Below are 10,431 nucleotides of genomic sequence, written 5' to 3' on the forward strand. Positions count from 1 at the left end.
TTTTTCTTGCCCTTTTGTGAGCCTTGTGATTTTTTTTGTTGAAAACTGAACATCTTGTGTAGGACAGCAAAGACTGAGGTTAACCATTTTATGCCTGAAAAGGGCAAGGTTTTGTTCCTTCTCTTAGGCTTTGGGGGTAGAGAGAAGCTATTTAGTTTAGGAGTTTGGCTGGTTTGAGTTTAGTGCTATTGTGACTCTCAGTGTACCACAGACTTCAAATTCCTGTAGAGATATCCTGTATTTAGGATGGGAAACTGGTTTATCAGAGTAATATCTAGTCTTTTTTGAGTTAAGTTCTTTCCTTTGCACTATGTCTCTTTCTCTTTTCTTTTTCCTTTCCTGTAGTTAACCCAGCAGTATTCCACTGTTACTTGTTATTAGAAACTTCTTAGTTTGATGACAGGGAATGGCTGGGAAAGGAGCATCCTCTGTTGTTCTGAGCAACGCCCAGCCTTAGTCATGCACTGTGTCTCTGGATCTTGGGGGTGTAGTTTTTTCAGTTCCCCAACCCTGACCCAACCCAAATGGTTGTGCACTCAGCATATTCCTGAAGAGTAGATATAACCCTCTCCCACTTTCCTCCCTCAGCTGCAATGAATTTCATTAGTGTCCCTGATGCACTGCCTCCTATTCCACCACTTCCACTTAGATTAAGGCTTTTACTGTGTAGTAGATCAGGAGAGAAGGATTCAGACACTGCTGTTCTCTTCTGTAGGATATGTGCCACACTGACTATTTCTTATGGTTTATCCCTACTTCCCATCTCTTGGGGTTCTTACCCCACGCACTGTGGTTAGTGGGGAAAAGAGCATGTAAGAGGATGCAGGGCCCTCCAATTTCTATTTTCCTCATAGATTTTGCATGTCCTTGCTAGCCTTCACTAATTTGTCCACAGTTCTACCTGAACCTTACTGGTGCCCAGCTGAGGCTGCCTCAGGTGAGTAAGTGTGCCTATTCTTTCCCTGTAGGCACCATCTGTCCTTACATTTTGGAGTTAGGTTCTTTCTCATTGTAAGAGTGGGAATGACACTCCTTCCAACTCTGCATCCCAAAGCAGAAACTGAAAGACCTGAATACTTTTTTCCACACTCTTTTGGAATAAAAATATATCCTGATGACTGTTCTATATTTCCAAGACGTAAAAACCCCAATGTGTAAATTAACATGTGCCCAGTTCTTATCCAACCCCCTGCCCTATCACACGCTCTCTCATTTAAAAAATTTGTTTCATTGGCTAAGTATAAATTTTCTATGGAAAAGGGGAAGACTTCTTCTATGCTAGATCATACCCTTTATTTTTTTCATTTTTAAAAAATATATTTTATTGATTCTGCCATTACAGTTGTTCTATTTCCCCCTTCATTCCCCTCCATCCTGCACACCCCCTCCCCCACCAGTCCCCCCTTTAGTTTATGACCACATGTCTCAAGTTCTTTAGATTCTATATTTCCCATACTATTTTTGCCCTCCCCCCTATCCATTTTCTACCTACCATCTATGCTACTTATTTTCTGTACCTTCTCCCCACTTCTCCTTCTCCCACTCCCCTGTGGCTAACCCTCCATGTGATCTTCATTTCTAACCCTTCATGTGATCAGTTCTGCTCCTGATCTAGCTGTCCTCTTAGTTTGCTTTTGTTTTAGGTGTGGTTCTTAATAACTGTGAGTTTGCTGTCCTTTCACTGTTCATCTTTTTTATCTTCTTTTTCTTAGGTAAGTCCCTTTAACATTTCATATAATAAGGGCTTGGTGATGATGAACTTCTTGAATTTGAACTTATCTGAGAAGCACTTTATCTGTCCTTCCATTCTAAATGAAAGCTTTGCTGCATAGATCAATCTTGGATGTAGGTCTTTGGATTTCATGACTTGGAATACTTCTTTCCAGCCCCTTCTTGCCTGTAGGGTCTCTTTTGAGAAATCCGCTGACAGTCTGATGGGAACTCCTTTGTAGGTGACTGTCCCCTTAGCTCTTGCTGCTTCTGGGATTCTCTCCTTCATTTTAATCTTGGCTAATGTAATGATGATGTGCCTTGGTGTGTTCCTTCTTGGGTCCACCTTCCTTGGGACTCTCTGAAGATTCCTAGATTTCCTGGAAGTCTATTTCCTTTGCCAGATTGGGGAAGTTCTCCTTTATTATTTGTTCAAATGTTTTCCACTCGTGGCTGTTCCTCTTCCTCTTCTGGTACCCCTATAATTCGGATGTTGGAACGTTTAAAGATGTCCTGAAGGTTCCTAAGCCTCTCCTCATTTTCTTGAATTCTTGTTTCTTCATATTTTTGTTTGGTCATTTTTTTCTTCCTTCTGGTCCACTCCCTTGATCTGAGTCCCAGTTTCCTTTCCATTACTATTGGTTTCCTGTGCATTTCCATTCATTGCAATTAGTTTAGCCTTCATTTGTTCCTCTAATTTGTGACTAAAATCAACCAGTTCTGTGAGCATCCTGATCACCAGTGTTTTAAACTGTGCATCTGAAAGTTTGGCTATTTCTTCATTGCTTAGATTTATCGGCTCTGGGGCTCTGAGTTATTCTTGAGCCATGTTTTGATCTGTCCGTGCCTGTTACATATGAGGAGCGGAGCCTTAGTTGTTCACCAGGGCGGGGCCACCCGGGTCACTGGTTTGTGATGCTGTATGTGAGGGTGCGGTCAGAGAGGGACAATGGTGGTCCCCTTTGCCACCTTCTACCACTTTCTGCCACTTTCTGCCACTGGGGCCTGTAAGGTCTGTCTCACTGCTAGCTCCTTCACTGGTTTATCTGCATGCGGTTTGGCTGACGGGTTCGTTATTGTTAGACTTCCATGTAGTTCAATTTCCTGTGGTTTGGCTGCATTTTTGTTGCTAAAACTTTGTTGTTTTTAAACTTAGTTGTGCTAGAAGGTGCAGTGCTTCCACCTACACCTCCATCTTGGCAGTTAGATCATACCCTTTAGAAAGAATTAAATGTGATCATAAGAATTTATCATCTGTGGCTTGTTGATTATAAATAATATACACATACATGTACCACAAATCTCTGTATGTCATTATCATCATATGGTATACTACAATGTCCTTTTGTTTAGGAGTTTGTGTAAAACAGATAAATATGCATATACATCTTTCTTCCTTTGCTCTTCTCTGCCTCTGGTTAGAATTTTAAAACTACAGGAATGTTCCAGTTCAGAAAAGACCCAAAATATAGGCTTCTGTTTTAGTTAAATATCCTATCTAAATCATGCTGTGATTCAGGTTCCATTTGGATGTCTCTCCTGTTGTAACATCAGTATTTGCAAGAAATTTTCCTCTGTTGAGCATCCATGAGTTGTAATGTAAAAATCCTACCTTAAATAACCATTTTAAGACACACAACCCAACTGGTGTAGCTCAGTGGATTGAGCGCGGGCCTATAAACCAAACAGCCGCGGTTCAATTCCCAGTCAGGACACGTGCCTGGGTTGCAGGCCAGTTCCCAGCAAGGGATGCACGAGAGGCAACCATACCTTGATATTTCTCACCTTCTCTCCTTCCCTTCCCCTCTAAAGATAAATAAATAAAACCTTAAAACACACACACATACACACACAAAAGTAAAAGTATATATAATAAAAGTATACATTTATTGCTATCCCCTAATTACTATTTTGCTAAAAAAAAACTATTTATTCAGATATCACAGGTACGAATCTTCTAGTGGCACGCGTGAAAAAGTTCTTCTCAGTATGCTGTCTTCATATAGTAACATATCCAAAATAGGAAACTATCCTTGCACTGACTGAAGTCTCAGGGACAGATGCACTGATTAGGGATTGCAACAGCATAGCTCATGCTGTCTGAAAGGCTTTCTGAAGCAGATGTTCCATCTTATGACTCATCTAATCATTTATTTATATACTAATGTCCACTATCTTATATCACTCACATCACAGCAACCAAGTAGTGAGAAAAAAAAACCCTGCAAATTCTGCTCCTGCACATACAAAGTTCCCATTTAGATTCAATTGTTTCTGAAAAGGACAGAAAGTCCTATTTGCCAGTTTTCTGTTTTTAACTCACAGAACTCATGTAGATTTTGTGTATATAAAAAATTGTCAAAGCATAGCAAGCCCATTGCAGAGATATACCACTGGCTACCTTAGAAAATGTACTTATACATTACTATACTTTACCTTTTATTTACTATTAAAATAAGTACCTAATAGTGACATTTCTAAAGTTTTTTACAAAGTACAAGATAATTTGCTTTAAGTGAGTAATTTTATTCCATTAGTTCTGAAATATATTCACTAAAAAATTATCTAAAGAAAATACTTGTCAATTTAAATAATGTCAATATATTAGTGCTATTAACTTATTCCAGTAAATTATAATCAGGATTATTTAACAAGATATTGGAGGGAAAATATTCAGATTACTTAGCATCCATTGATAAAGGTTCTTTAAGAATTCACGTTGCCATTTAGAGTTAATGTTACTGGAAGCATAAAAGTTACCTAACAGTCTAAATATTTATTCTAATATCAATCTTAAGTCTTAATCAGTTATACTTTGTTCATTTTTAACAAAAGAAAATGAATAAAAATGACTGCAAGCCTTTTAACTGTGAATTTAAAAATTAGAACAATACTATTAACATTATCATGAATGTATCACATTAGAAGCATTAAACTTCATTTGAAAATCAAATCATATAATTGAAGGATTTTCCACACATATAGGGTTTCCTACATTTTACCTCTTAAAGCATTATTTATTAAAGGGAAATTTTAAAATTGAGAAAAACCTTTAATAATATAACCACCTCATTATTTGCTATGAAAATAAAAAGAAAATTTTTATGAAACTGTCAATGTAAATAGTAGTCAATAGCTGCATACAATCAGTGAACAAATTCAGTTCAAGGCAAAAAGAACTACATCTCCATTTAGTGGTTGTAATTTAGATTATTCTAGCGTGTAATACTTTAATTGTATAAAACAAAGCTGATGTCACAAATACAAAAGAACTTCTTGCAAAGCAAGTACCACAAGTAATTTCTATGCTGCCACTGACGGCTGACAACTGATGAGCACTTTGTTCAAATGTATATACTATGCACACAAGACAACAGGTGGTTTTTAAAAGAAAATACTGAAAAACAGAAGCTCTTACAATTTTTACAATCAACATTTTAGAGCATCTTGTCTGAATATCTACTTTGATCTTCGACTACTAAAACATCCCTTGTACATAGAAATATACTATGCTTGACATTCAAAAAAGAAGCCATACTAGACAACTAGGATTAACACTGGGCTAAAAATGTTTATAAGAGACAACGTTCTAATATAATGTCAATGTGTTAATACCAGTGTATTCCATGGTTTAATAATTTAGGTTAAAATACTTTGAAAATTTAAAAAATATCCTCATTAATTAACTTCTGGGTACTGTTCCAGTGCTGGGGGAACAATATCTTCCCATAAAAACAAACAAAGAAACAAACACCCAAGTTCTTTAGGCCTTATTAGCTGTATTAGCTATATTAGGTGTTTTCTCCTTGATGCAAATAGGCGAAACAGATGGCAGTGTCCAAAATGCCTGGCACTTCCCACTACCACCAACACCTCAATCTAAGCTTTTAATAAAGCAGTAGAATGTATGTTGCTTTTGATGTTATTTTTAAAAGAATAATGCAAAATCAGAATAAAATAAAACTTCAAAACATTGAGACACGGGCACTCACTACCCTGTCTCCGGCTCCATGAACTGATCGCAGAAAAAAAAAAACTTTGATTGGGAATAAATAACTACTAAATATTCCTATACAAAAAGAATCCTTTTTTGCCTAAAATGATTTTAACTGTTCTAGTTCAAAGGGCAACAACTGGGGATAAAGAAGTGTATACTTAATCCATGAAATAATGAGGAAAAATGAATAGGCAGGTGTTCTATCTACAGCTTCCCTTACAGTTGCATTAATACACGTGAGGAATATTGAACTATCTTTGTGAAATATTAAATTATCTCTACAACTCACATAACAATGGTTTAATTCAGAGGTATACAAAGGGTTGGCACAAAAAGGCTTATAGCTGCATGTGAAACCGTTTATTCTTGCATTATTTATTAATTATTGTATTATTTTCCATATGAACTGTAAACCTACTTTTGCCCACCCCCATATGTAACATCCAAATTATTTACATACTCTAGCCAAATATTCATCTGTAAGCAAGATGCTCAAAAAATACAATATCTATTATTCAGTCTTTCAAAATGACTGTAGTTGAGGGCTCTGCACATTTGCAGTGAAATTCTGTATGCAATGTTTATAAAACAAAAATGGTCTGGTTAAATAATAAATTATTTTCATTTACCTGGAACATAGAACCTAAAGAAATCCAGGTTGTATTAACAGAAGATGAGAAAGCAGTCAGATTCATAAAGACGAACAAAGACTAGTGAGCATTTTCTAAGAATCTGAAACAGTGGTTCGAAGTATGGGACCCCTGATGGGTCTGTAAGGTCAAAACATTATTTCATAACAATTCTAAGATGCTATTGGCCTTTCTCACTGAACTGGCATTTGCAGTCATGGTACAAAATCACTGGAAAAAACTGTCAGAATCTTAGCACGGATCAAGGCAGTGACAACAAACTACACTAACCATTACTGTGTCTACACACACACACACAAAAAACAACAATCACGTTTCACTTAAGAATGTCCTCAATGAGACACCAAAATTACTAATTTTATTAAATCTCAGCCTTAGGGTAAAGATCTTTTTACATGCTGGGTGAGGAGACAGAAGTACACATAAAACACTTCTGCTGCATACCAAAGTATAATGGTTGTCGAGAAAAAGCATTTGAATTGCAAGGTGAACTAGTCACTCTTTTTGTGGAATACCATTTCTACTTGAAAAAATGACTGACATTCAAAGTACAGTTATTTAATCTTTGGTATCTGGCAGCCATATTATTAGAAATGATAAAATTCAGGCTTACTGAAAATTTTGATTTTTGAAAACTTGTATCTGCCAGCAGGAGCTTGAGTGCCTCCCAATATTTAAAGATTTTTCTTACAAGAGCTGTGCTGTTATTAACAGATGTGATTTTAGAATATTGCATAATGGAGCGCGTACACACTTAGATCTGCATCACTCGCTGAGAAGCGGTATTCTTCGAATGATTAAATGTGCGCAGCGGTAGGAAGAGCCATTCAAAGTACAAGACAGACCAGCAGATTTTTAAGGTAAAAGTTCAAAAGGTCCATTGCTAAAGTTGTAGATACTAAATTCCATTAACATTTAAGAAACTTCTATTTGTCAAGTTTTGATATAGTATGAAACAATATTCACAATTATTGGAAGTTTATTAAAATATTCTTCCTTTTTTGAATCTCATTGCTGTGTAAAGCCAGAATTTCTGCATATACCTCAACCAAAATGAAATATTGCAAAATATTAAATACACAAATATGATAATCTAGCTACCTATGCCAGCTGTTAAAGAAATTTATAAAATATAAAACAATCCTACAATTCTTAGTTTTAATTTCTAATATGGTAAACATTAATTGATATTAACCTACATAAACACAAGTTTGGGGGAGCTCTTAAAAATTTTAATAATATAAAAGTGTTGAGACCAAATAGCTTAAGAACTGCTGTTTTTAGAGGTTCTTAATCCCAGTTCCTTTGAAGATATTTTTCCAACTCTCCACATGGGGGTGGGGGACTGAAAGGTTGCATTCTTTTTTTATAAAAATGATTTCAGTATAGGCCTATAAAGATAGCTGAGTGAAAAACACTACAGCAGTTACAAAAAGGTACCAGTGCTCTTTGAACATTTGGCTATCTCCAGATCTACAGCAGGATATGGAAAAGCTAGGCCAGGAAATTCCTTCACATCATACCAGATAGCAAAAAGCTCTCAAAGACCACTAGAGTAGTATAGTATCGAGAGTTCAGGAACCAACTCAAAGAGGCTCCCTCAGCCAAAAATGGAACAACCTGAACATCAGTAAGGATGAAAACTGTGATGAACTGAAACATAAAAAGTACTTAAGCCTATGATTTTTTAATGATCAAAAAGTATCACTACTCACCTTTGGAGGATGCTAATGAATCAATTCATTGTGCCAACTTTATCCTAAGAAAATATCGATATAATCACATTCTTTGTATCCAATCCACATACCCAAGAGAAGGGAAGAAGCCTAATTCACCAAAGTATTTCAATGTAATATTCATTTGGTAAAAATAAGTTTCTGTACTCTGTAAATTCAATTTTTTAAATTCTAGATTAAAAAAACTGGCATATTGATGCTAATTAACAGTAAGCATCCACTTTCTAATGTAAGATGTATTTTCCTTACCACACACATAAGTTACTTTCAAAGAGGCCTACACAAAACACCTACCTTTAACAACCAAACAAAATCACTTCTCTAAATGTGATCTCTCTTCCCCTCTGAACAGTATCCCTAGAAATGCTAGTGCATATCAAAGTAATTACCATGAATACTTTAGGTTCAAAGAATACGAATATTTTTTTGAAGTAACTAGGTTCTAAGGTAAAGGTGACTAAAGACTTAAAATACAGGACATGAATGTTATAATCAAGTAACTAAAAATGCACACAACATATCAGATAATGGTCTTAAAAGGAAGGGCTTTAGATCAAAGAGCCCAGATTCAACTCCCAGTTCTGCCATTTACTAACTTGAGTAAGATACTTAACCTCTCTAATTGTTTCTGTAGTATGAAAAACAAGAACAGTAGTACATACTTCATGTATATCTTGTGAAAGATTAAATGAGGTAGCAGATTCTTTCGCATACTGCCTGTAATAAGTTAATGCTCAAGAAATAATGCTTCTGGTAATAGTACTTATTATTATTGATTTTATGTAAAGAAAAAGAAAACAAGGTAGGAAAATGTTGGGCAGAACAGTTCCTTTTACCAACTGTCAATAGATAGCATCACTAGTCCAATAAAGTGTTATTGGTGAGTGAGAGATAGAGAGGAGGGAGAGAGGGAGGAGCAGGGGAGAGGGGACACAGAGAGAGGGGGAGAGGGAAGAGAAGGGGGAGGGAGGGAGGGAGGAGAGGGAGGGAGGGAGGGAGGGAGGGAGGGAGGGAGGGAGGGAGGGAGGAAAAGAGAAGGATGGAGGGAGAGGAAGACCAGGAGAGAAGCAAAGGAGTAGAGGGGGAGACAGGGAGAGGAAGCCCTGACCAGTGTAGCTCAGTGAGTTGGGCATTATCTCGCAAAACGAAATGTCTCCACTTTGATTCCTGGCCAGGGCACACACCTGTGTTGTGGTTTGGTCCCCAGACTAGAGATAACTGATCCATGTTTCTCTCTCACACTGATATTTCTCTCCCTCTCTTTCTCACTCCCTTCTCCTCTCTCTAAAAATAAATACAATCTTTTAAAAAATAAAATAAAGAGACAAAACATCTCAAAAATAATTATACATTAAAAAAAGAAACATTAATGTGAAAGAGAAACATTGATCAGCTGGCTGCCTTGTGATCAGTTGCCTCCCATACCATAGGTGCCCCAACCCAGGATTGAACCCCACCACCTTTTGGTATAGCGGATGGTGCACCAACCACCTGAGCCAGCCAGCCAGGGCCTTCCTCAGTTCTTTAAAGTAAAACACTAAACCTTGATCAGATTTTAACCCCTAATACAACATTTACAATTGTTTTTTAAAATCATACTCAAAATTATTATTTTTTGTTTATATTGGTTTAATCCATGTCAAATGTAGTTTACAAAGCAAAGGAGAAGTACCTTTGTATAGAATATACAGACACAGCATCACACCATGGGGCGCAGGGGAGGGGAAGGGAGACAACCCTCTCCCTTGGGAATAGCAGTTCTAATCCCAAGAATGGTTCTTAGCAGAAGGCTAAGGAGCCAGGAGCACCCTCATCCAGCTCCAACCCCAACCCCTGCTGCAGCTCAGTTCCCATGTCTGTGCCTCCCCCTTCCCCAAATCCTCATGAAGAGCCCCAGGAGCTAAGACCAAAGACAGGATCATGTCCCTTGGAGCATATGCCCCATGTCTGGGAGAAGAAATACTGTATACACCACTGAACACTGAGCACATGAGAGAGGGAAGGGACACCATGGGAGAGAGAGAGGCAGGCACCCTAAGAGGTGGATGGGCTGAGCCCTAAGCCAGCCCTAAAGGAGGCACTGTTTCCAGATAGTCTTAAAAAAAGAAGAGAATCACACAACCAAAGGGGAGGGAAGGGGAGGAGTGAGGGTGAGGAGTTATTCCATTTATACACAACACTGTAAAAGTACATGGCCTATATTACACGTGCTTCAGTGTGGTTTCTGCATGTCTGACTGTCTGTTAGTTGGTCTGGGGACAGGATCTCAGGAGCTTTGTCCTGCTACCCACCTCACCTACTACACCTACCCGTCCCACCTTGGGAATTGAACTGGGAA

General features: G+C 37.5%; 1 protein-coding gene across 1 annotated transcript in view; it reads right to left on the reverse strand.

Annotated features, from left to right (window-relative positions):
• Positions 1 to 10,431, reverse strand: part of OLA1 (Obg like ATPase 1) — a 158,613-nt gene that overhangs the window by 111,838 nt on the left and 36,344 nt on the right. The window lies entirely within an intron of this gene.

Source organism: Artibeus jamaicensis, unplaced genomic scaffold (genome assembly GCF_021234435.1).
Source record: "Artibeus jamaicensis isolate MK-2021 breed Jamaican fruit bat unplaced genomic scaffold, CSHL_Jam_final contig_391, whole genome shotgun sequence".
In the NCBI taxonomy this organism is placed as follows: domain Eukaryota; kingdom Metazoa; phylum Chordata; class Mammalia; order Chiroptera; family Phyllostomidae; genus Artibeus; species Artibeus jamaicensis.